The 26,678-nt window shown below is 46.7% G+C and overlaps 3 long non-coding RNA genes and 1 pseudogene across 3 annotated transcripts in view; 2 read left to right on the plus strand and 2 right to left on the minus strand.

Moving 5' to 3' along the window:
* Positions 1 to 530: 530 nt before the first annotated feature.
* LOC144336548 (uncharacterized) lies at positions 531 to 7,496 on the minus strand. Its single transcript, XR_013408432.1, has 3 exons — positions 7,206 to 7,496; positions 4,612 to 4,771; positions 531 to 2,564 (listed from the first exon to the last, which is right to left on the minus strand). It is a non-coding gene; the product is annotated as an uncharacterized LOC144336548 (long non-coding RNA).
* The window catches only part of LOC114673722 (uncharacterized), a 39,828-nt gene continuing 18,962 nt past the window's right edge, over positions 5,813 to 26,678 (plus strand). The window contains exon 1 of the long non-coding RNA XR_003724523.2: positions 5,813 to 5,948. This is a non-coding gene — a long non-coding RNA (uncharacterized LOC114673722). The remainder of the gene's footprint in view (positions 5,949 to 26,678) is intronic.
* LOC114673756 (WD repeat-containing protein 89-like) lies at positions 11,910 to 13,145 on the minus strand (annotated as a pseudogene).
* On the plus strand, positions 21,966 to 26,520 carry LOC144336556 (uncharacterized). Its single transcript, XR_013408442.1, has 2 exons — positions 21,966 to 23,849; positions 26,373 to 26,520. It is a non-coding gene; the product is annotated as an uncharacterized LOC144336556 (long non-coding RNA).

Below are 26,678 nucleotides of genomic sequence, written 5' to 3' on the forward strand. Positions count from 1 at the left end.
AATAGGCAGATGCCCAGGTAGCTTCTAAGGGGGCCCACCATGGTCCCCACATGGCCTTGTGCAGTCCTTCCCTCCAGCCCCTTGTTTCCAGCCAATAGAAGGCCTCCACATTGGGGGAAATTTCACCTGCCTGATCCCATCACAAAAGATTCTGACTCTTGTCTGGCTACCAGACCCTCCCTTACTGGCCTCAGTAAAGCAAGCTGCCATCCCAGGGAGGGCCACATGGCAAGGAATCAAGTGAGGTTGGAATTGACTGGCAGCTGGCTGCGAACTGAGGCTCCCAGCCCAGCAGGCCGGAAGGAAGTGGATCCTGCTGGCACCAAGTGAAGGCACTTGGAAGTAGGTCCTTCCTCAGTCGGGCCTCAGATGAGACCCCATCTCGGGTGACACCACAACTGCAGCCTGAGAGCCCACAGCAGAGGACCCAGCTAAGCTGTGCCCGGATTCCCCATCCCAGACGCTGGAAAATCGATGCTTGTTGTTTGAGGCCTTGGCACCTGTGTAAATTCATTCCACAGCATCAGATAACTAACACAGTGGGTGTTTAATTAAAGAGAAACATCACTGCAGATATAACCAGCTCTTTGAAATCGGCCACTTTGGTGGCAAATAGTTGCTTATAAAAGATTGAGACAAGCCAACAACTGTTGATGTTTTGTGATTAAAAATTCTTTTAACCTTTAACAAAAAACACACTCCCATCTTTTGTTTCACTTTCACTTTTTTTTTTTTTTGAGACGGAGTTTTGCTTTTGTCACCCAGGCTGGAGTGCAGTGGTGGGATCTCAGCTCACTGCAATCTCCGCCTTCTGGTTTCAAGTGATTCTCCTGCCTCAGCTTCCCGAGCAGCCGGGATTACAGGTGCTTGCCACCATGCACAGCTAATTTTTGTAGTTTTGGTAGAGACGGGGTTTCACCGTGTTGGCCAGGCTGGATCCTGACCTCGTGATCCGCCCACCTCAGCTGCCCAACGTGCTGGGATTACAGGCGTGAGCCATCGCGCCGGGCCACAGTTTTAATTTTATGCCTCGGTGTAAATGTAGGCACACTGATAAAAGATCCTATAAGTTAAATTCATGCCAGTGTAAAGGACTAGAAGGATTCAGAACTTAGGGAACAGTAAGGGAGATTATGGAAATGAAAGAAAACGTGACCCATCTGGTCTTTAAGGGATTTGCTTGTCGAGATGGGAGAGGGGTGCAGTGAGGATGCTAGCACCCCTCAAAAGAGAGCCCGACTCTGCAGGCTGACAGCCAAGGCCTTGGGCTTTGGAGAGTGGCTCTGAGTGAAGGTAGAGTTGAGCAAGCAAAGCCACAGTTGGAGTCAGAATCCTCCCTGATGTGTTCGTGACAGTTTCTCATCCTGCTGTGTCCTGTGCCCACCCAGAAGATGCACAGGAGCACATGTCACTGGCAGGTAGGTTCTGTGAGCATGTTGGCATCGACAGCCAGGCCAGGCAGCCCTCTTCCCAGTATGACTTCAGAGGGGGAAGGACTCCGCCAGCCCCAACCCCTCTGGGTGCAGCCAGATTCTGCTTACGTTTTGGTTGCCCCACGAAATCGCCCTTCTGTCAAATCTGTGAGGAGAGGCAGTCATTTATGCCTTGCTATGCACGAGACGCTGAGGCAGGGCAGGGAAGGAACCCTCATCATCTGAGCAGACTCCCAGAGGTGTCCTCAGGATGTGTCTAGCGTGGACAGAAAGGCTGCGGGGAGATCTGGGGAGGGTGCAGAGGCCAGGCCTTGCCATATCACAGTTTTGCAGAGGCCACCTCTGTGTCCGTGCGACGTGTACCTTTTCAGTCTTGGAAGTTGCTGTTCAGCAGCCTCCCTGGCCCTGTCTTTATGGAAGCGTCTGGAGAGCTCCATGTGCTCTGCTGGTGGAGCCTGCTCGCCCTCGCCCATGTCTCTGCAGCCTCGTTTCCCCTCACTTGCTCCTCATGTCACGTCCGCCCTCGTACGCCTGGAGTGGGGTAGCCTCTTCCCGTCCTGGGCCCCAACACGTCCTGTCTTCCAGCAGGACACCTTCCTCAGCAGGAGGATGTCTCCTTCCTGCCTGCCAGGTCCTCAGGGAAGATGGTCCACCCACTAGTGAGGAACTGCTGGGCCATTCTCTGTGGAGCGTCTGTTCTGCTCATTAAACCTGAAGTACCGTGAGGTAGGGACCAGGGCTGTGGTCACCTCCGAAGCCTTGGTGCCCAGAGCACAGCCAGCGTGTGGCGGGGCTCAGACCTTGTGAGAGAACGGATGCGTCGTCCAGGGAGGTCTGTGTCTTTAGGCAATGGAAATGTCAAGAGGATGTGGACACTGGTTTAACGTAACAGTGCATTTATATCTCAAGCCAAAAGCGCACCATGCGAGTGAAGAGAGGCGTAAAACTGCAGTCGGGAGCAGGCCAGGACACTGTTCACCCAGCTGCATACCACATGACAGCAGGGGCCTGTGATGGCCACCTGGCCCTGGAGGACGGGAGGAGATGAGCTGCGTAAGGTCTGAAAAGGGAGGCCAGCACGTCATTCACAGCTTCCTTCATTGTTGATAGGGAATTCCAAGAGAATTCTTCCTGGAAATGATAAGCAGTAAGATGTGTATGTAGGAATGCGACAGTGCCAAATTGATATACACAAATCAATGGTCTTCCTCTACACAAGGAAATAAATGGTCAGCCAGAAAACAGAGGAAGACAAAACAGCAGAAATAAGCTTAGAAATGTGTGAAGTGTATACAAAGGAAACGGTCAGGTCCCCTGGAGCACATCGGAGAATTGAGTTGGAGTGACTTGCCGGACTGCACCGGGGCCTTCTTCCATAGCATGAACAGCGCCCACGAGTGGGGATGGGGCTAGGGCCACAGCAGTCCAGGCAGCATTTCCCCCAGCGGAGGGGGAGCTCTGCAGGTGCCCAGCCTCCCACGCTGTTTCAGTAGCTTGTTAGGAACTCTCCAGACCTGGGTAGTGGCCCAGCCGCCCGTCCCTGCCGTCACTGGGTCTGAGCATTGCCTGTCCTTTGTTTAAATCCTACATTTAGCTGGCAGAGCTCACGCCTGTAATCCCAGCACTTTGGGAGGCCGAGGTGGGCGGATCACAAAGTCAGGAGATGGAGACCATCCTGGCAAACATGGTGAAACCCCGTGTCTAATAAAAATATAAAAACAAAATTAGTCGGGCGTGGTGGTGGGTGCCTGTAGTCCCAGCTACTTGGGAGGCTGAGGCGGGAGAATGGTGTGAACCCGGGAGGCGGAGCTTGCAATGAGCCCAGATCACGCCACTGCACTGGGCAACAGAGCAAGGCTCCATCTCAAGAAAAAAAAAAAAAGAAATCCTACATTTAACATCTACATCTATCTATATTAGGATTTTACATGTCTTTTTAACTGTGCCAGAATTTTATGAGGGTTGTTATGGCAATTTTTTTTGTTTTTTTTTTGTTTTTTTTTTTTTGGAGAGACAGGGTCTCGCTCTGTGACCCAGGCCGGAGTGCAGTGGCACGATCATAGCTCACTGGGACCTTGAACTCCTGGCCTGAAGCGATCCTCCTTCCTCAGCCTCTCAAGTAGCTGGGACTACAGGGTGCACCACCACACCTGGCTGATTTTTGTATTTTTTGTAGAGAAGGGGTCTTGCTATGTTGCCCAGGCTGGTCTGAAACTCCTGGGCTCAAGGAATCCTTCCACCTTGGCCTCCCAAAGTGCTGGGATTACAGGCGTGAGCTACTGGTCTGGCCCAGTTCTTGGTGTTAGTTACAAAGTTGCATAGATTTTGAGTAGTCAGCCCCTAACTCTACCCATTAGCCCGATTTTACCCTGGGAATGTGAAGCTTATCAGGAATGCGTATTTTGTGTTAAAGTAGAAGATAACAATAACTGAAGCTGTCAGTTCTCTCTAAACCAATTTCTACATTTAATGCCTTTCCAGTATTGATACCTACAAGGTGTTGATTCAAGTAGAAAAGTGGTTCTTAGGTTGGCATGGCAGTGCCGACAGGACAGCCAACAGGATGTGCTGCAGAGGGAGACTGATGGCGTCTGGTTCTCCCGGGCACATCACACAGGATGTCACTGTCAGCCTCCTGGTGCCGACATCAAGGTGAGGAAATGTGTGCTCCCTCTGAGAGATGGTGGGAGCCTCCTGTTCCTAGGCTTTCTCTCTGGAAGGGACCAGTCCTCAGGACTCACATGTGTCACCTTCTGCTGGTGGTCCATTTCTGCCATGTTTGGTGGTTGGGTTTAATGCAGGAGGGAAGCTATTAGGAAGAAACAATAGCAACAACTAAGCCTGTATGTCAGCCTCTGCCTGCTGGAATCCCAGGTCTTCTCTCAGTGGAAACTCGTGGGGCCACATCCAATCCTAACAGTAACTAAAGCAGCCTGAGTGAGAATGGCTTATGAAAAGATCAGTGAAACAGAATGGAATCCAGAAAGACTCAGATACACACAGAAATTTAGCAGATGGTAAATGGCAACATTTCAGTGAGAAAGAGATGGGTTAGCCCAAAATATCTTCCAGGTGAATCACATGTTAGAAATAAAACTAAGAGTCCCAGAAGAAAATATGAGAGAACAATTTCAGTTATTCATTTCCAATCAGAAACAAAACTAAAGTTTTCTCTCACCAGCGCAGCATGTGAGTTCTCAGAATTCACCACGTAGCTTCACGCAGGAATGTTAGCTTTGCACATGAAGTGTGTTCTAATTTGGTGTACACCGTGAGGAAACGGAGGCTGAGCAAGCGAAGCGGTTTAGTTACCTTCTGGGCCGGTCACCCGGGAGGTCCTTTGTGAGAAAGAGATCTGGACAGGTTTCTCTGGTCGTTTTTAGCTCAGGACTGCTGTCCAGCACCCGCCCTTGCTAGGATACCTTCAGTGGTGTGGCTGCTGGTTGTTGTATTGCAGACAAATGTTTGTCTTTCCCTCTTTCTGTTAGTTTAATAGCAATCTTAAGCCACTTAAGAGGTTTTAAATGTTTCCAGTTATTTAAATCTTTAGACCATGAAGAAAGCCATTGTTTTCTAGGGTGCTAAGGAGGGTGGTCGGCCAGTTCCCTTCCAGAGCCTAAGCCTGAGGCTACCCCTAAAACTGATTAAAGATCAGTTACTAAAATATGTGAATCATGCAAAGATGACGAAGAGAATAAAATAAAAAAGATGTAAACAGCATGTAAAGTGTGATACTTTTCTGTAAGGAAAATTACTCATATTGGATGCAGGTGCACCGAGAACACGTCAGGGAACATCTGCAGGCGGAGAAAGCAGGGTGCCTTTGAGAAGGCGGATGGCAAGATGTTTGTTGTTCATGTTACGTCTTTCTGTCACGTTTGATTTTTGAATAATATGTATTATTTCTGTGGTCTGAAAAGGTGGGGGAGAGACCAAAAGTCAGAGAATATAACCAACCCAACACACCAGAAGCTAGTGAAGCCGTCTGAATGGCTCATCCCAGGGTAAGTTCCCATGTGCTAAGCTGGAATCAAAAGTGTGGGGTCTTCATGGCGCCCGGTGCATGCACAATTGGGTGGATCTGCTGCCAGCACGTGTTGTGCTGTGCCTGCACTTGGCCTGTCTGCACGTGCTGTGCCTGCACAGGGCTTGCATTGGTACCAGGCTGGGGCGGTCTGGGGAGGGCCTGGGGAAGGCCGACTAGGGCCTCCACTGTGGGACACAGTCCTCAGACCTGGCTGCTTTACTGTACGTGACACATCAGATGGGGGTGCAGGTGTTTTCTGTTGGCCAACAATGGGGGAATCAGGTAGGTGTGCCCCGGCATCCTTGCTCCTCGGTGCAGTGCGCAGGGCTCGCGAGTTAAAAGCAAGCGCCCCCGCGGGTGGGGACGGGCCCGGGGCGGTTCTCGGCTCCACCGTCCTGCCCGGCTTCCCTGCGAGGCGGGCGGCAGTGGGACTCGTTCCACAAAGGCTGCCTCTCACCGCGGCCGCCGTGTCACCGCAGAGCTGTCAGGTACGTCAGTCACGCCGCTTTGTGGGCATGTCACTGGCGTAATCCCAAGATGAGGTGGCCACAAAGAGCCGTGAATGAGGTGGTAATTGCGTTCAAGGGAAAAAGAGTTAGAGAAAAAAGACTTTCCTTTCTCACAAGATCCGTGAAAGAAGTGACAGCTCATATTTTAAAGCTGGAGCAAGATAATTGTGGTGCGAGATCTTTGTGTTCTCTGGAAAATGCTGCGTGCGCACGATGAATATCAAACGCCGGTTTGCGCTGTGAATCCCAGATCGCGGGGCCGGGCCGTCTGCAGGCCGCCGGGGTGGGGGGTCGGCGCGGCCGCGGGAGGGAGCCACACCCCGGGCCTGGGCGCGCTGCGGGGACGCGCCCCTCGGGAGCCGCTGGGAGACGAGTCGGCGCCGGGCAAAAGCAGCCTGTGCCGGGGAAACCGAGTCAGCCGTGCTCGGCTGGGGCTCGCTCCGCACTCGGTGCCAGAAAACGCCCAGGGGAGCGGGGCGGCCCCAGGGCCTCCTTCCGGAGCGCGGAGTCCAGTCCCCCGTGTGGGGCGCCCGCACCTTCCCCTCAGCGGCCGGAGCCACAGGGAGGCCCGGGTAGAAGCGAACCGTCGCCGCCCGGCGGGGCCCGGGATTGAGGCTGCAGAGCTGGGGGTCCCCGTGGGCCCGTGTTTCAGGGGTCCGGGGGCGCGTCCGCGGGGTTCCGGGGCAGCAGCAGGAGGCGCCGGCCCGGGAGGATCCGGATCCGGACAACCGCGGTCGCGGTGGGAGGCGGCGCCAGGCCACGCGGGGCGGACGGAGGCGAGAACAGGCCGAGGCGGGAATGGCGACCCCTCTGCGGGGGACCTCGGGAGGAAACGCCCGGCCTGGCGCGGGTTGTGCGGGCGGCTGGGTGCTCCGGGCTCAGCCTAGTCCTGCATTTCAGGGGCTGGAGGCGGAGGGGAGCCGCGGAGCCCGCTCCCCACGGACAGAGGCTCAGGTGGGGAGGCCGGGCCCAGCCGCAGCCGCGCTGCCCCGCTCCTTGGCTCCAGCGCCAGGGCTGCCCCGCCGCGCCCCCGGCTTTCTGCCTCTCACCCTCGCCCTCTGCCCTCTGCCCTCTGCCCTCTGCCCTCTCTCTCCTAAAGCCAGTCCTTCCTGTTTCTCCCGGGGGCTTCCCCGGGGGCTTCATCTGTGTCCCACCCCCGCTCTGGGGTAAAGAAAGGGCCCCGCGGCCGGGCGGCCTGGGTTTAAGGGTCTGTCCACCAGACTTATGGTACTTTACCTCTCTGTGCCTCAGTTTCCTCATCTGAAAAGCAGAGCTCGTACTAGCCCTGACCTTGCAGGTGCTGAACATCAGATGAGCTCATACAAGGGAAGGGGTCGTGTTACCGGTAGAGGGTTGTGACTGCGCGTTGTCCAGGTTGTTGGCGTTTTGAACAAAGAGATGGACAGAACGTGCGGCAAAGCAAGGAAAGAAGGAAGCCACGAAAGCAGGGATTTACTGAAAAGGAAAGTACACTCCACAGTGTGGGGGCGGCCTGAGCAGGCTCAAGGGCTGCCCCGGAATCTTCTCTGTCCAGATACCCGCTGGAGGTTTGCATTGGCCACTCACGTGCTCCCCTCCTGTAAATAAAGTGGCGGCCCGAATCGGCCTGATTGGTTGCAGAAAGCAGTTAACCCGAGGCTGAAGTTACAAAGGTCGCTTCTGCGCAAACATCTGATTGGTTGCAAAAAGCTGACGTTAAGAGGCTAAAGTGAAAGTTACAGAGTTGGACTAATATGCAAACGAAGACTGGCGGCAGTGAGTCTGACTGGTTGTGGGCAGCCAATTTCTTTTCCGCCGCACAGGGAAGGTGGGAGGTTTGCAAAGGGAGTAACCTCTGGTCCTTTTGTTACTTAGGCATGGAAAGTTAGCGTTTTCCTTTCAATTTAGTTCTAGAAAGTCCGGCGTGAAACGCGTTAGGTTCCCTGCCCCCATACCCTATTCTCCTGCCTCACTTAGACCCGTGAGTCCTAGAAAGGATGGCCACCGCTGGCCGCCACATCGTCGGGGTCTCATGCATCCCTGCTCTTGCACCTCAGGAGGCGAGGCTGGGCTGCCCCTTTGGAAGTGCTGTGTTCTGTTTTGGTTTTGCTCATTTGGTTGTTTGGTGGGAGTTGGCGGGGCAGGGGCAGAAAGTGGAGCCCCTGGAGAGCCGCGGGCCCAAGCCCTGGGGTGCAGCCCACTGTGAATCCATGCACTGAGACGCCGCCACCTGCCCCGGTGTGGGTGCCTGTGCGTCTTGCTTTGTGGTCATCCTGGCTGCTCCAGCACACAGGTGTCTAATCTTCAAGCAGAAAGAAGACGTGGTCACACCCCAACCCCTAGACTCTGTATGTGTGTGAAGTTTTCAGTGTTGTCTCAGGCGTTGTCTCAGGCGCAAGGAGAGGCGCTCAGCACGCAGGAGCGGCGGCACCAGGCAGGAAGTCACCAAAGAGGGAGTCCAGGTCAAAAGGGACTTGGAGACACAACAGAAGCAACCACAGAGACCTTGTCTGAATCCTGACTGGAACAAGCCACCCGACAAAAGACATTTTGAGACAAGAGAAATTGAAACACTGACAAGGGATTAGATATTAAGGGAGTACTGTTAATTTTGTTGGGCGTGATAGTGATAATTTTTTTAAAATTTCTTGGCTGGGCGTGGTGGTGAGCCAGCGCTCCCAGCACTTTGGGAGTCTGAGGCGGGAGAATCGTGAGCCTGGGAGTTCGAGACCAGCCTGGGCAACATAGCACGACCTCAACTCTACAGAAAATTTTAAAACCTAGCCAGGCATGGTGGGAGGCCAAGGTGGGCTGATGACTTGAGGTCAGGAGTTTGAGACCAGCCTGGCCAACATTACAAAAATTAGCCAGGCATGATAGCGCACACCTGTAATACCAGCTACTAGGGAGGCTGAGCCAGGACAGTTGGTTGAACCCAGGGGCAAAGGTTGCAGTGAGCCGAGATCGTGCCACTGCACACCAGCCTGGGCGACAGAGCGAGACTCCATCTCAATCAATCAATCAATCAATCAAATGTCTGCAATAAAAAATGTTTTAAGTTGAAGAGTAAGATCACAAAAATAATACTCAGATATAACAAGTTTTTCTTCTGTGACTCATGAAGGACTCCAGAGGCCAGGATGGGGGCGAGAGCCACTACCTCCATGTGGCACATGGGTTGCCCGGTGCTCCAGGCCTGCCCAGCCTCGGAGACTGGCACCTGCTGCTCCCTTGGCCTGGAATGTTCTCACCCAAGACCCCTGCATCTGACTCTCACCTCCTTCCTTGTGTGTTCCTCACGTGTCTTTTTCATGAGGTCTTCCTTCACTTCTCTGAATAGAACTCCCTCTTCTCTTCCTCCCAATCCCTCTGCCCTCCAGTTTGACACCAAAGTACCTTTCACCCACTGAGGTCCTGTGTCACAGAATGAAACTGTGGGGGCAGGGTTTTGTTCTGCTCACTAACGGATATCCTCGGATAGTATGTATGTATGTATGTATGTATTTCTGTTTCTTTTTTCTTTTCTTTTTTTCCTACTAAACAACCAAACAGGCAAAACCTAGCACAGTGTTTAATGGTGGGAGGTCCCTGATGGATCTCCACCGGGTCTCTGCCAGGACTTGAAGAAGCGGCTCAGGTTCCAGGCTTCTGTCAGATGTGCTGGCTGTCTAGGCTCCCAGGGCCTTCTGTTCTTACAGCAGGTGGCCGCCATGCCCCTGACGTTTCCCTGACACGCAGGCTGCCTCCAGGGCCATCGCCGAGTCGGTGCAGACTTGCAGACCCATGTAAACCCAGCGGGCCCCTTAGAGGTTTGGGAAGGAGAGGTCACCATTGCTGGCTCTACTGTGACTGTCCTGACTTGGCCCTCACTGGGCATTAATGCTTCAATTTCACAATGCGCTTGGGCAGATGTCCCCTGGTCCTAAGAGAGGCCCCGCTCATCCCAGGCGCACTTACTTAGTATTAGAGAGCGCCCATCTTTATCTTAAGTGAAAAAGAAAGAAAGAAAAGAAAGAAATAACAACGATGTAGACCAATTGAGCCTAGCAGACACATACAAAACACTCCACCCAACAACAGCAGAATATTCATTCTTCTCAAATGTACACAGATGTACATAGATCACAGGTTATGCCACAAAAGAAATTCTTAACAAATTTAAGAAGATCGGGCTGGGCGCGGTGGCTCCTGCCTGTAATCCCAGCACTTTGGGAGGCCGAGGTGGGTGGATCACGAGGTCAAGAGATTGAGACCATCCTGGCTAACGCAGTGAAACCCCGTCTCTACTAAAAATACAAAAAAATTAGCCAGGCAAGGTGGCGGCGCCTGTAGTCCCAGCTACTTGGGAGGCTGAGGCAGGAGAATGACGTGAACCCGGGAGGCGGAGCTTGCGGTGAGCGGAGATCGTGCCACTGCACTCCAGCCTGGGCGACAGAGCGAGACTGATAGAAATCATACAAAGCATCTTTCTAAACCACAGTGGAATGAAACTAGAAACCAATAGTAGTAGGACAAGGAGAAAATTCCCAAATATGTGGAAATTAAACAACACACACTGAACAACCAATGGGTCAAAGAAGAAACACAAAGGAAATTACAAAATATCTTGAGAAAAAATGACAATAAAAACACAACGTAACAAAAGTTATGGGAGTAGCAAAAGTAGTACTAAAGAAACAGTTTATAGCATAGAACACGTACATTAAGAAATAACAAAGATCTCAAATCAACAACCTAACTTTACACTTCAAGAAATTAGAAAAACAAAAACAAACTAAAAACAAATTTAGCAGGGGGAAGAATACCATAAGCAGAAAGTGAAGAACAGCCAGCAAGTGCAGAGATCACACGGTGAGAGAGGAAGCAAGAGGGCACAGGGGATGGTGCCAGGCTCTAGTTAACAACCAGCTCCCACAGAAACTAACAGAGCAAGAACTCATCATGGCAAAAACAACACCAAGCCATTCATGAAGGATCTGCCCCCATCACCCAAACGCTTTTCACTAGACCCCGCCTCTCAACACTGACACATTGAGGATTAACTTTCAACATGATATTTGACGGTAACGAACAAACCATATCCAAACCACAGCAGTGCCGCTGCTATGGAAAACAGTATGGAGATTCCTCAAACAATTAAAAATGGAATTAACATACAATCCTTGAACCTTGAGGATAGTACACTAAATGAAATAAGCCGGTCACAAAAAGAAAAATGCTAAATGTTAGTTTCATTTATTTTGTTTTTATTTTTGTGGATTGCTTTTACATTTTTTATTTAATATTAATTTCTAATTATCTTTTTTTTTTTTTTTTTTTTTTTTTTTTTTTTTTTTTTTTGAGAGGGAGTCTCACTCTGTCGCCCAGGCTGGGATGCAGTGGCCGGATCTCAGCTCACCGCAAGCTCCGCCTCCCGGGTTTACGCCATTCTCCTGCCTCAGCCTCCCGAGTAGCTGGGACTACAGGCGCCCGCCACCTCGCCCGGCTAGTTATTTTTTGTATTTTTTAGTTGAGGTGGGGTTTCACCTTGTTAGCCAGGATGGTCTCGATCTCCTGATCTCGTGATCCGCCCGTCTCGGCCTCCCAAAGTGCTGGGATTACAGGCTTGAGCCACCGCGCCCGGCCTGATTTCTAATTATTATGTAAAATGTTTATATGGTTCTAAAATCAAATCTAAAACAAAGGAATCGAAATCAGCAACAAAGTAAAGTACATTCCGATTAGTCTAATTTCCATCTGTTGTTTCCAATACCCAGTTCCCTCCCTCATTCTATAAATAACAATTTATATATATATATATATATATATATATATATAGTGGTTATTACTATTTTAGAAAGAGAATATTCTACAATAATTAAGACCATAGGCTTTATAGTTATTAATTCCTTCATTTAGCAAGTATTTAGTTCACATCTATTATGTGCCAGACTTTTGTTAGACCCTGGAGATACAGTAATGGTCTATGTCATCATAGAACTTCTTTTTTAAAAATTGTGGACAAAAACATATAAATTTTACCATTTTAACCGTTTCTAGGCACGCAGTTTAGTAGTGTTCACTGTAACTACCTTGTGTGCATCAGAGTTCTAGAAATTTTCGTCTGGTAAAACTGAAACTCTAGACCCATTGAAGAAAAACTGCTTTCTCCCTTTTCCCAGATGATTAAGATCCCACCAATAAAATCTTTCACCATGTGTCATGCGGTATATCTGTCTGTAACCTTTACCAGACCAACTGATACGGCTGACTGATGAAATTGAGTTTCAGGTTGTAACCAGTGCATCCTCTTCATTATCAACATTAATATCAAATACATTTACCAGGCCATCAGGTGAACCTGAGACTACCATGTTGGGATTGCTGGCATGGAAATGTACTTGAGTGACATCATCGCTATGTGTCTCTGAATATGCACCAATCGCGTCTTTAGTTGTACATAAATCCTGAGAATTCATCCTTGCATCCCAAAACAACAACCATGCATCATCATCAACTTTTCTGTACCAGCACAAATAATATGATCACTACAGTTAATATCAAAATGGATAAAAGTATTGGAGGGGTAATCCTTGAAGAGCTGGACAGGTTTTTCACTGGCTACTCGAGCTTCCCAACATTTTACAGTGCCATCAGTATATCCTGAATATACACTGTCACAGGAATTCGCAAAAATTTCACTCGATTAAGAAGTCCAGGATATCCACTAAATTCTCAGAGTACATTTAATCTTTCTCTATCATATATTCTGATTGATCCATTAGAATATAAAACAGCAACCAAGTTTTATTTTCCTGCTTGCACAGTCTTTGATATGTCTATGCCAAGAAGTTAAGTGGGTTTTTTGGTTCCTGAGGAATGTTTAACAATGTGCAGACCGGGCGCGGTGGCTCACGCCTGTAATCCCAGCACTTTGGGAGGCCGAGGCGGGCGGATCACAAGGTCAGGAGATCGAGACCACGGTGAAACCCCGTCTCTACTAAAAATACAAAAAATTAGCCGGGCGCAGTTGTGGGCGCCTGTAGTCCCAGCTACTCGGGAGGCTGAGGCAGGAGAATGGCGTGAACTCGGGAGGCGGAGCTTGCAGTGAGCCGAGATCGCGCCACTGCACTCCAGCCTGGGCAGCAGAGCGAGACTCCGTCTCAAAAAAAAAAAAACAATGTGCAGATTAGCAAACTGTTCCTCAGTCTTTTCCATATCAACAGTAGCATCCAAGGATAGTAAAACTCCAGAAATCCCACTTTTAGGTATTTACTCAAGAGAAATAATAACTTATGTCCATACAAACACTTGTACACGTGTTCATCACAACTTTATTTATAACAGCCAAATACCTCAGCAGTTGGCCCCCAGTGAGTACTGGAGAAAATGCAGGCTCCCAGATTTCTTTCTTGATTTCTTTTTCAGATTGTTTACTCTTGGCATATGTAACTCCTACTGATTTTTGTATGTTGATTTTGTATCCTGCAACTTTACTGGATTTGTTTATCAGTTCTAACAGTTTTTTGGTGGAGTCTTTAGATTTTTCTAAGTGTAAGATCACGTCATCTGTGAAAAATGCTAATTTGTCTTAATTCTTTCCAATTTGGATGTCATTTATTTCTTTCCCTTGCCTAATTGCTCTGGTTAGGACTTACAGTATTATGTTGAATAAAAATGGTGAAAGTAGCCAGGTGCAGAGGCTCACACCTGTAATCTCAGCACTCTGGGAGGCCGAGGTAGACAGATTGCTTGAGGCCAGGAATTCAAGACTAGCCTGGGTAACATGGAGAAACCCCGTCTCTACTAAAAATATAAAAATTAGGCAGACACAGTGGTGCATGCCCGTAATCCCAGCTACTTGTGAGGCTGAGGCATGAGAATCACTTGAACCCAGGAGGTGGAGGTTGCAGTGAGCTGAGATCACACCACTGCACTCCAGCCTAGGTGACAGAGCGAGACTCTGTTTCAAAAAAAGAAAGGGTTGAAAGTAGGTGTTTGACTTGTTCCATATGTTAGAGGAAGGGCCTTCAATTTTTCCCTATTCAGTACCATATAAGCTGTGGAACTGTTATATATAGCCTATATTATTTTGAGGTATGTTCCCTTTATACTCAGTTTGATGATGGGTTTTATCACAAAGGGATGCTGAGTTTTATTGAATGCTTTTTCTGGATGTGTTGAGATGATCATATAGTTTTTGTTCTTGGTTCTATTAATGTGATGTATCACATTTATTGATTTGTATATGTTAAACCATCCTTGCATCTCTGGGATAGATCCCATTTGACCATGGTGAATAATCACTTTAATGTGTTGTTAAATTCAATTTGCTAGTATTTTGTTGAAGATTTTTGCCTCTAAGTTCAATCAGTGATACTGACTTACCATTTTCTTTTTTTGTTGTGTCCTTGTCTGGTTTTGGTATCAGGGAAATGATGGCTTCAGAGAACAAGTTAGGAAGTATTCCCTCTACTTCAATTTTTTTTTAGGGGTTTGAGTAGAATTGGTTCTAGTTCTTTGTAAAACGTTTGGTAGAATTCAACAGTGAAGCCATTATATCTAGGCTTTTTTTTTTTTTTTTTTTTTGAGACATAGTCTCACTCTGTCGCCCAGGCTGGAGTGCAGTGGCATGATCTCAGCTCACTGCAAGCTCTACCTCCCGGGTTCACACCATTCTCCTGCCTCAGCCTCCTGAGTAACTGGGACTACAGGTGCCTGACACCACACCCGGCTGATTTTTTTTTTTCCTGTATTTTTTTAGTAGAGATGGAGTTTCACCGTGTTAGCCAGGATGGTCTCGATCTCCTGACCTCGTGATCTGCCCACCTCAGCCTTCCAAAGTGCTGGGATTACAGGCGTGAGCCACTGCGCCTGGCCGCTTTCTTTTTTTCACAGAAAACTTTTTATTATGGCTTTTATCTTCTTACTCATTTTTGGTTTGTTGAAGTTTTCTATTTCTTCATAGTTCAATCTTGATGGGGTGAATGTGTCCAGGAATGTATCCATTTCTTCTATGCTTTCTGATTTGTTGGCATATAGTTATTCACAATAGTCTCCAATGATTCTTTGTATTTCTGTGGCCTAGTTGTTATGTCTCCTTTTTTGTTTCTAATTTTATCTATTTGGGTCTTCTTTCATTTTTCTCTTAGTCTAGCTAAAGACTTTCATCTTTTCTTTTTAAAAAAACACAACTTCTCATTTTGTTGATTTCTGTATTTTTTTTAAGTCTCAATTTTGTTTATTTTTGCTCTGATCTTTATTATTTCTTTCTTTCTACTAATTTTGGGTTTGGTTTGTTCTTGCTTTTCTAATTCCTTGAGGTGTATTTTAGGTTGTTTATTCGAAGTCTTTCTACATTTTTGATATAGCCATTTATTGCTATAAACTTCCCTGTTAGTACTGCTTCTGTCACATCCCATAGATTTTGGTATGTTGTATTTTCATTTTCATTTGTTTCAAGAAATTTTTAAATTTCCTTTTAAATTCCTTCATTAACCCATTGATCATTCAGGAGCACATTGTTTAATTTCCATGTGCTTGTGAAGTTTCTGAGGTTCCTCTTATTGATTTCTACTATTATTCCATCATGGTCAGAAACACATACTTGATATGATTTCTGCATTTTTGAATTTGTTGAGACTTGTTTTGTGGCCTAAGATATGGTTTATTTTGGAGATTATTCCCATGTGCTGATGAAAAGAATGTGTATTCTGTAATAATTGGGTGAAATGTTCTGTAAATGTCAGTTAGGCCTAGTAAGTCTTGGGTATAGTTTAAATTTTTTTTTTTTTTGGCTTTCTGTCTGGATGATCTGTCCATTAATGAGTAGGGTGTTAAAGTCCCCTACTATTACATTTCAGTCTATCTCTCCGTTTAGATCTGTTAATGTTTGCTTTTATATACTCCGGTGCTCTGGTATTGGGTGCATACATATTTATAATTGTTATATTCTGTTGTTGAATTTACTCTTATCGTTAAACAGTGACCTTCTTTGTATCTTTTTAGTCTTTGACTTGTAGTCTGAGATAAATATAGCTACATCTGCTCTTTTTTAGTTTCCAGTCCCATGGAATATTTTTCCTACCCCCTCACCGTCTATCTATGTGTGTCTTTATAGATGAAGGTGGTTTCTTGTAGGCAGCATATATTTGGGTCTAGTTTCTTTATTGATTCAGCCATTTTATGCCTTTTATCTAAGAGGACTGAGTCCTTTTATGTTCAGTGTTATTAATCATAAGTGAGGATTTACTACTGTCATTCTGTTGCTTGTTTTCTGATTGTCTTGTACATCCTTTCTCCTTTTCTTCCTTTCTTGCTACCTTCTTTTGTTGTTAACTTATTTTGTCTTGTAGCATGTTTTAATTTGTTTCTTCTTATTTTTAGGAAATCTATATAGGTTTTGGATTATGGCTACCATGAAGCTTATAAAAAGCATCTTATAAGTTTTGAAGAGATGACAACTTATCTTAGATTACAAAGAAAAAAAATAATTCTGCACTTTAACTCCATCCCCCCATATTTTAACTTTTAGTTGTCTCAATTTACATATTTTTACATTATCTATTTCTTAACAGGCTGCTATAATAACTATGATTGTTTTTGATATATTTGTCTTTTGGACTTCATGCTAGAGCTATGAGTGGACTGCACAACACAATTGCAATATTAGGGTATACTGGGTTTGTCTGAGCTGAATATTTAATTTTACCTGTAGGTTTTATACCTTCAAATGTTTTTCATTTTTTATTTTTTTCTTTTGGCATTTTAGTGTTTTTTTTTTTCAGATTAAAGAACTATCTTTAGCATTTCTTGTAAGATGGGTGTGGTGGTGGTGAACTCTGTTTTGTTTGAAAAAGACTATCTCTTCTTCATATTTGAAGGATAACTTTGCTGGGTACAGTATTGTTGAATGGCAGGGTTTTTTTTATTTCATCACTTTGACAATGTGACCTCACTCTTTCTTGGCTTGTGTGGTTGCCATTGAGAAGTCTGTTGCTGGACAAATCGTAGCTCCTTTACGTGTGATTTACTTACTTCTGTTCTCTTGCTGGTTTTAGGACCTTTTCTTTGTTCTTGACCTTTCAGAGTTTGTCTTATTTGAGTCAAATCTGGTGATCTCTCACCTTCTTGTACCTGGTTATTTATATCTTTCTCAAGGTTTGGAAAGTTTTCTATTTTTCTTTTTGAATATACTTTCTACTCCCCTTACTCTTGTTCAACTCCCTCTTGAACACCAATAATTCTTAAGTTTGTTTTTTTAAAGTAATTTTCTATATTTTATAGGTAATCTTTGTTCATTTTCACTCTTTTTTTGTCTTTTCTCCTCATACTGTGTATTTTCAAATAGGCTGTCTTTGACCTCATTGATTCTTTCCTGTGATTCATCTATTCTGCTGTTGAGAGCCTCTAATAACTTTTCAGTTCAGTACGTGCATTTCTCAGTTCTAAGAGTTGTGTGTGATCTTTTTAATTATTTCAATCTCTTTGTTAAATTTCTCAATTGCTTTTCTGTGTTATCATGAAGATCATTGAGTTTCCTTAAAACTGCAGTTTTGGGCTGAGCATGATGGCTCACACCTATAATCCCAGTGCTTTGAGAAGCTGAGATAGGAGACCTACTTGAGGCCAGGAGTTTGAGACCAGGCTGGAAAAAAATAGTGAGACTACATTTTTACATAAAGATAATTAAAAAAGAAATTAGCCAGGTATGGTGGCATACACCTGTAGTCCTAGCTGCTTGAGAGGATTGCTTGAATCCAAGAGTTTGAGGTTGCAGTGAACTAAGATTATGACACTGCATCCCAGCCTGGGCTCTGTCTCTAAAAACAAACAAAAAACCCCACAGTTTTGGATTCTCGGTCAGAGAGCTCACATATTGCCATCTTATTGGGGTTAGTCACTGGTTCCTTGCTTTTTCTATTTGGGGAGGTCATGGTTCCCTGTTCACAGTTGTTTCTTGTGGATGTAGTCTACATCTTTGCATTGAGGGGTTATTTAAGTAAGTCGTCTTTGTCTATTGGGTTTGTGTCTGCAGAGCTTCTTTACCACGAGGTTGCCTGGTTCCTTTACAGTTGTGGGTGGTGCCTTAAATCCAGGTCCACCCAGCTGTAATGAACGACATGAATGCTGCCCTTCTTGAATGGGGGAGGCCCCAAAGAGGATGTTCCACCAGTATGGGAGGGCTGGCAAGGGGTTTGTGCCCCGGAGAGCTGTGAAGTGAATCTTTTACATGTGGTGCTGCTGAACAGCCTCTCTGATTTGGTGTCTTCTTTAGCCAGGTTACAGAGCAGAGTTTCCAGGGCTGGGGATGGTGGTCCTGCCTGCCTGTTTTGTCTCTGCCTGTCCTCAAGGCTATTTCTCCCTTCAGGCACTCATAATGCTTTCCATGGGCTAAGGCAGGGTCAGATGTGCCAGAGAATCCAAGACAGTGGGGGAGCTGGTTGTCCACCTCGATCTCACTTTTTCCAGTGTAGAAACTATGAGTTGAGAGGAAATTTTTCCACGTGCTTGGCGATAGGCAGAATGGGGGGAGGGGCATCACAAATGTGAAAGTCCAGTTCTCTCTGTCTGCTCAGAGTTTTTTTTTTTTTTAATTTTTATTTTTTTTGAGACGGAGTCTCACTCTGTCACCCAGGCTGGAGTGCAGTGGCGCGATCTCGTCTCACTGCAAGCTCCGCCTCCCGGGTTCCCGCCATTCTCCTGCCTCAGCCTCCGAGTAGCTGGGACCACAGGCGCCGCCACCACGGCCGGCTAATTTCTTGTATTTTTAGTAGAAACGGGGTTTCACCGTGTTAGCCAGGATGGTCTCGATCTTCTGACCTCGTGATCTGCCCGTCTCGACCTCCCAAAGTGCTGGGATTACAGGCGTGAGCCACCGCGCCCGGCTACTCAGAGTTTCTTTATCTGTGGCTGTGGGAACTGTCTCATCTTCATTTTTGAGTTCTGAGATATTGCTTGGGAGAATCTCAGTGCCGTATAGATATATTTTTCAGTTTTCTGGGACAGGAGGTTGATGGGAGTGAAGCCAGCTTGCTTCTACACTGCCATTTTGTTTTTTTTGTTTTGTTTTGTTTTGTTTTGTTTTTTGAGACGGAGTCTCGCTCTGCCGCCCAGGCTGGAGCGCAGTGGCGCGATCTCAGCTCACTGCAAGCTCCGCCTCCCGGGTTCCCGCCATTCTCCTGCCTCAGCCTCCCGAGTAGCTGGGACTACAGGCGCCGCCACCACGCCCGGCTAATTTTTTGTATTTTTAGTAGAGACGGGGTTTCACCGTGTTAGCCAGGATGGTCTCGATCTCCTGACCTTGTGATCCGCCCGCCTCGGCCTCCCAAAGTGCTGGGATTACAGGCGTGAGCCACCGCGCCCGGCCTACACTGCCATTTTGAAACAGGAAGTTCTTGCCTTCAAGTCTGAAGACAGTTTTACTGGTTGTAGTATTCCTGGTTGGTAGTTTTTTTTTTTTTTTCTTTTAGCCCTCTAAATAGATCATTCTACTACCTTCTGGCCTGTAATGTTTCTGCTTAGAAATTACTGATAGTCTCAAGGAAGCTCCCTTGTATATGACAAGTCACTTTTTCTTGATACCTTCAAAATTTTCTTTGTTTTTGACTTCTATATATTATAACCAAACTGTGGACCTGTTTGTGTTCATCCAAGTTGGAGTCCTGTGAACTTCTTGAATTTGAATATCTGTTTCCTTCCTCAGATTTGGAAAGGTTTCAGCCATTGTTTTTCCAAATAAGCTCTCTGCCCCTTTCCCTCTCTTATCTCTGTCTGGGACTTTCATATGACATGTATTGGTTGGCTTGATGGTGTTGTATAATTCCCTTAGGCTTTCTTTACTTTTCATCATTCTTTTTCCTTTCATTTCTCTACTTTAATAATTTCAAAAAACCTGTCTTCAAGTTTGCTTATTCTTTTGTTCTTTGTTTGCTTGATCAAGTCTGCTGTTGAATCTCTGTACTAAACTTTCCTTTTTCTTTTTTTTTTTTTTTTTGTGTGTGTCTGGCTCTATCCCTCAGGATGGACTGCAATGGCATGATGTCAGCTCACTGCAACCTCCACCTCCTGGGCTCAAACAATTCTCAGCTTCCCAAGTACCTGGGACTACAGGCACATGTCACCATGCCTGGCTAATTTTTATATGTTTTTGGTAGAGATGGGGCTTCACCATGTTGTCCATGTTGTCCAGGCTGGTCTTGAACTCCTGGCCTCAAGTTATCTGCCTGCTTTGGACTCCCAAAATGCTGGGATTATATGTTTGAGCCACTGCACCTGGCCCCTGTAGTGAATTTTTCAATTCACTTATTGGATTCATCAGCTCTAGAATTTATGCTTAGTTCTCTCTCTCTCTCTCTTTTTTTTTTTTTTTTTTTTTGCAGTTTTTATCTCTTTGTTGATAACCTCATTTTGTTCATGCATTGTTTTCCTGATTTAATTTAGTTGTTAATCTGTGTTCTCTTGTAGTATATTGAATTTCTTTAAGAGAAATATTTGAAATTATTTTTGAGGTAATTCATCGACCTCTATTCATTTAGAGTCAGTTTCTGGAGATTTATTTTTTTCCTTTGATTCAACCATGTTTTCTTGCTTCTCCATGGGTCTTATTATTTCATGCTGTGATTTGTGCATTTGGAACACCAGCCACCTATTGCAGTCTTTTAGGTCTGGCTTCATAAAGGGAAAACTTTCCCCAGTCATCTGGGTGGGAGATTCCAGAGGCCTGTCCAGCCTTTGGGATGTGTCCTCTCTGGGCGTGTGTGTAATTTCCCAGGTTTTCTGGTTTCTTTTCAGGAGCTTGTGATCTCTTGCTCCCTCTGGTGTCTGCCTGGAGTATTGCAGATCGCTTGGGGCTGCTGAAGCCGCTGAGCTGGTTCCCTGTGGCTCCCAGGATGTCCAAAGTGTATTATCAGCTCCAGGGCGGTCCAGTTCCAGTGGGACAAAACCACTGCTTCAGGCGGCCCCTCCCTGAAAAGCTGGAATGTTGGACACGTGTTCCAGTCTCTTCTTTCGCTTGAGGGAGAAGCTGTGAACCGGGTGCTTTCTGCTGATTGTGCTGCTTTGAGGAATGGCTTTTGGGGTTGAAATAAAATGGCTTTTCGTACCTTCTTCAAAGTGGCTGTTCTGGCTTTGAGTTTGCCTGGGGCGCTGCCACTTCTTCAGTGGTTTCTGGAGTTCTCATTCAGACTTTTTGGGCCATATATTGTTAAGTCGGCGTCTCGGGAGGAATGATACTTGAGGCGTCTTATCCCACCGTGTTGGCGATGCCACTTCCCTGTGGTGACTTTTTGTGACAGCAATAGAAAACAAGTATGAGCGTCACAGGGAAGCGGTGAATAAAGCCCACATGGTGAGGAGCTAGACGACCACTACTTCTAAGGAGTCATGTCCTTTGCAGGCCTGAGCCTCATCCCCTTCCTTCACTGTGGACAGAGAACTCGGCCAATTGCCAAACACACACCGAGTGTCTCTCTTGCATAAAGTACTGACCGATGTGCGAAGGGTCCCAGTCTGCGCATTCTGGCGGTGGCACTCTTGTTGGGGATGCAAAGGGTCCCCAGTAGTTGCAGTCACTGGGTGAGAGGTGTCCCGATGTGGGGACTAAGGAGAGGCCTGTGGCCTGATGCAGGCCGGCGAGGCACCATGGGAGGGCGGGGCTGGAGCCAGCTGCCGGGGGACTCCAAGAGTGCAGTAGTAAGAGGAATATTCCATGGTGAGATGCGGGAATAGGAAGTGATGTGTGTGTGTGGCGAGGGTGGTAAAATATACACCTCATACATTTACCATTCTAACCATTTTTAAGTGTCCGGTTCAGTGGTGTGAAGTGAGGTGTGTTTTTGAGTAGGAAGTGATGTATTTTGGCAAGGGTAATCCAGGGTTGGCTCTCTCAATGGCTAAAGGATTAAAATCCTTTCAGAGAAAAAAATAAAAGGGCTGCTTACCAGGTAATAAATCCTCAAACAAGTGTGCATTGCTTATAGTATTGGCTAAGGAGATGATCATTTGACTTGAATAATCTTGCAAAGTGAGATGAGCAAGTATTATTATTATTTTTTTTTTTTTGAGACGGAGTCTCGCTCTGTCACCCAGGCTGGAGTGCAGTGGCCAGATCTCAGCTCACTGCAAGCTCCACCTCCCGGGTTTACGCCATTCTCCTGCCTCAGCCTCCCGGAGCAAGTATTATTATCCCCACTTCCCAGGTAAGGAAGCTGAGGGTGTGCTTAAGTGACCGGCTCTAATTGCACAGGACATGGGGGCGTATCCAGGACCAGAGCCCAGGTCTCTACATCCTTCCTCTAGGCCTCTTTTCTCTCCCCCTCGATGGCTGGCTTGCCCCCTAAACCGACTCTTTCTCGGTCTATGTACAAGATTACCTCCCGAGAATGCAGGGTTCCAGAGTTGGTTAGCAGCAGGTTAACAGCAGTGATTGGACTCCAAGCTACTGGAGCCACACATTCTGTCCTCAGGGTATCACCACTCCATTGTAGCCATCAATGAGGACAGGGCTTAGCATGTCAAGACGAGGGGTTTGAATTTCGTGTTTCTGTGCGTTCTGTTTGTTGGGAAGCACTGTCCCTTCAGTCTTGTGATTCACAGTGAGACCCTCTGCATGGTGCTGGTTGCCAGAGGAGTCAGCATGTCACCATCGGCACATGGTGCCTGGGGAAACACGGAGAGAGTGAGCTGCCTGCTGGCTCAAATACACTGAGCCATAAGAAGTCTCAAGAATAGATCTTGGGGGTCCGGGGATGCGTGGCTGTTCTGTAAGTGCTGAGATGACCTCGAAGCCTTGTGGGCATGGGCTCCTTGGGACCCCTTTGTGGAACCATGCAGCAGGACGTGAAGTCAGCCTGGCCTTGGAGCCCAACTCTCAGCTCTGGGCAGCCTCCCCACAGCAGTGTACTCAGGTCCGCGTGTCCAGTCCTGGTGGGAGCCCTGGCTTTGAAGGGGGTGCAGAGTCCACGTGGCCCAGCTCTCTCCCTAAGGAAAGAATCCTCTCCCTGCCTCCCACGGGGGTCCTGGCCTTTGGCCATGTAGTCCCAGAAGTGAGAGACCCACTTTGGAAGGCAAGAATTTTGATGTTGGGTAATAGCTATTATCTATCATCACCATCCTCTTCTCCACCTCCACCTCTTCCTCCTATCCCCCCAGACAGCCAGCACCATCCTGTGCCTTGCAGCACTGAAGACTCTGCCTAGATCACACATCCCAGGAGGTGAGGCAGTGGGGAGGGCTGAGGGCGGGGCCTGGGTCCCCCACCTGTCGGGCTTTGTGCCCTGGCATCACTGCTATTTAAGCAGCTTTCTCTCGCACACAGACCCCGGGTACCTGCCGGGAGCTGAGGGCATCAGTTCCAGCTTGGTCCTCACAGCCACCAGGAATTGCAGGTGTTAAGAGAAGGCAGGTAGGAGTGGCCCAGAGAGAGTTAGGATTTCGTCCCAGCTTTGCCACTAACTGGTTGTAGGATCTCAGGCAAGTCACGCTACTTCTTAACAACTTCTCTTTTTCTGTTGCAAAATGACTTAGACCAGATTTGATTTGTTTGTTTTTTAGCACAGTTGTGTGCATTTTCCATAGGTTGTGCTCTTTGCTGGATGCCAAAATGAGAGGACGTCCAGGCAGGGGCCTGAGCCACACACCATGGTTATAAGTGGGACGGGGTGAAAGCACAGCCACGGAGGCCACGGGGTCAGGAAGCCCGTTCCACAGCAGCAGCCTGGTGAGGGAGTTGGGAGCGTCTTTGCCAAGGAAGGGGCACACCGGGCGGGAGGTGGGCACTACAAGCCCTGAGGCCTGGAAGTGTGTGAAACCTTGTGGGTTTGTGAAACCACAATGCCTTGTGGGAATGGAAGCGTCAGAGTCCCGGAGGAGAGAGGAGAGGCCGGGAGGCCACATCAAGCTGGCTCTGTTGCCCAGACTGGAGTGCAGCAGTGCGATCACAGCTCACTGCAGCCTTGAACTCCTGGCCCCAAGTGATCCTCCTGCCTCAGCCTCCCGAGTATGAGAAAGGGTTTTTCTGAGGCAAATGGCTGATCCGATTCGCCCCATGGGGAAGCTGGGGCTCTGGGAATCCCGGCACAAATGGCAGACAGAGGTTCTGCAGGAGAGGAGCCCAGTTCAAGGGAACAGAAAATCGGGCCGCCCGGATGTGTCTGGTGGGGAACACTGAAGGGGAAGGAGCCGCCTCAGGGTGTGGCCCGTACATAACGGTGGAGAACCCCAGGAAGGGTTCCTCCAGCCGTGCCTCTTTGAAGACATTTGCTGAGCCCTCCACATGCCTCTCCTCCCAGGTCTAAACATTCCCAGTGTCCCCGCTGTTTCCCACGGCATGTGGGCCCTCAGCCTGCTCTGGGTAGAGGGAGGGCCTTATGGGCGTGGACACCAGTCCGAAGTTCTGCCTTTGGTCCTCCATGAGGCATTTATCACACCTGATCACACACAATTTTTTCTCAAATATAACACCATAAAAATCCAAACAATTTGGTCACACAATTAGTCCAATTATATCCTAATGAAAAAGGAGGACAGATTCTTATTGAATCTTTGCAAATAATGATGCAAAAATCCTTAACAAAATATTGACTAACTGAATCCAACGGCATGTAAAAAAGATACTCCGCCATGATCAAGTGGGTTTCACACCAGGGATGCAGGGATGGTTTAACACATGCAAGTAAATAAATGTGATACACCACATAAACAGAATAAAAACAAAAATCACATGATCATCGCAATAGATGCAGAAAAAGCATTTGACAAAACCCAGCATCCATTTATGATTAAATCCCTCAGCAAGATAGGCATAGAAGGGACATATCTTAATGTAGTAAAGGCCATCAGTGACAAACCCACAGTCAACATAATACTAAATGGGGAAAAGTTGAAAGTATCTCCCCTGAGAACTGGAACAAGACAAGGATGCCCACTCTCACTACTTCTATTCAACATAGTACTGGGAGTCCTAACCAAAGCAGACAAGAGAAAGAAATAATCCAGACTGCTAAAGAAGAAGTCAAACTGTCACTGTTTGCTGATGATATGATCGTATACCTAGAAAACCCTAAAGACTCTCCCCAAAAGCTCCTAGAACTGATGGAATTCAGCAAAGTTTCAGAATACAAAATTAATGCACCCAAGTCAGTAGCTCTGCCATACACCATCGGCAACCAAGCTGAGCATTAAATCAAGAACTCAATCCCTTTCACAATAGCTGCAAAAATAAATAAAGCAAAATACTTAGGAATATACCTAACTGAGGAGGTGAAAGACCTCTAGAAGGAAAACTACAAAACACTGCTGAAAGAAATCATAGATGACACAAACAAATGGAAACACATCCCATGCTCACGGATGGGTAGAACCAATATTGTGAAAATGATCATACTGCCAAAAGCAATCTACAAATTCAATGCAGTTTCCATCAAAATACCACCATAATTCTTCACAGAACTAGAAAAAGCTATCCTAAAATTCATATGGAACCAAAAAAGAGCTTGCATAGCCAAAGCAAGACTAAGCAAAAAGAACAAATCTGGAGGTATCACATTATCTACTTCAAACTATACTACAAGGCCATAGTCACCAAAACAGCATGGTACTGGTATAAAAATAGGCAAATAGACCAATGGAACATAATAGAGAACCCAGAAATAAACCCAAATACCTGCAGCCAACTGATCTTTGACAAAGCAAACAAAAACATGAAGTGGGGAAAGAACACCCTATTTAACAAATGGTGCTGGGATAATTGGCAAGACACGTGGTAGAATGAAACTGGATCCTCACCTTTTGCATTATACAAAAATCAACTCAAGATGGATCAAGACTTAAATCTAAGACCTGAAACCATAAAATTTATAGACGATAACATTGGAAAAACCCTTCTAGACATTAGCTTAGGCAAAGACTTCATGACCAAGAACCCAAAAGCAAATGCAACAAAAACAAAGACAAATAGATGGGACTTAATTAAACTAAAAAACTTCTGCACAGCAAAAGAAACAATCAGCAGAGTAAACAGACAACCCACAGAGTGGGAGAAAATCTTCACAATCTATACATCTGACAAAGGACTAATATCCAGAATCTACAAGGAACTCAAATTAGCAAGAAAAATATCAACAATCCCATCAAAAAGTAGGCTAAGGACATGAATAGACAGTTCTCAAAAGAAGGTACACAAATGGCCAACAAACATGAAAAAATGCTCAGCATCACTAATTATCAGGGAAATGCAAATCAAAACCACAATGCCACTTTGGGAGGCCAAGGCAGGAGGATCACTTGAGGTCAGGAGTTTGAAACCAGCCTGGCCAACATGGTGAAACCCCTGTCTTCACTAAAAATACAAAAATTAGCTGGGCATGATGGTGGGCACCTGTAATGCCTGCTACTCGGGAGGCTGAGGCACGAAAAATGCTTAAACCTGGGAAGTGGAGGCTGCAGTGAGCTGAGATTGTGCCACGGTACTCCAGCCAGGGTGTCGCAGTGAGACTCTGTCTCAAACAAACAAAGAGCAAAACCACAATGCAATACCACCTTACTCCTGCAAGAATGGCCACAATAAAAAAAAAAAAAAAAAAAAAAATCAAAAGAATAATAGATGTTAGTGGGGATGTGGTGAAAAGGGAACACTTTTACATGGCTGGTGGCAATGTGGACTAGTACAACCACTATGGAAAACAGTGTGGAGATTCCTTAAAGAACTAAAAGTAGGAAGAACTACCATTTGATCCAGCAATCCCACCACTG

The sequence above is a fragment of the Macaca mulatta genome, chromosome 18, assembly GCF_049350105.2.
Source record: "Macaca mulatta isolate MMU2019108-1 chromosome 18, T2T-MMU8v2.0, whole genome shotgun sequence".
Classification (NCBI taxonomy): domain Eukaryota; kingdom Metazoa; phylum Chordata; class Mammalia; order Primates; family Cercopithecidae; genus Macaca; species Macaca mulatta.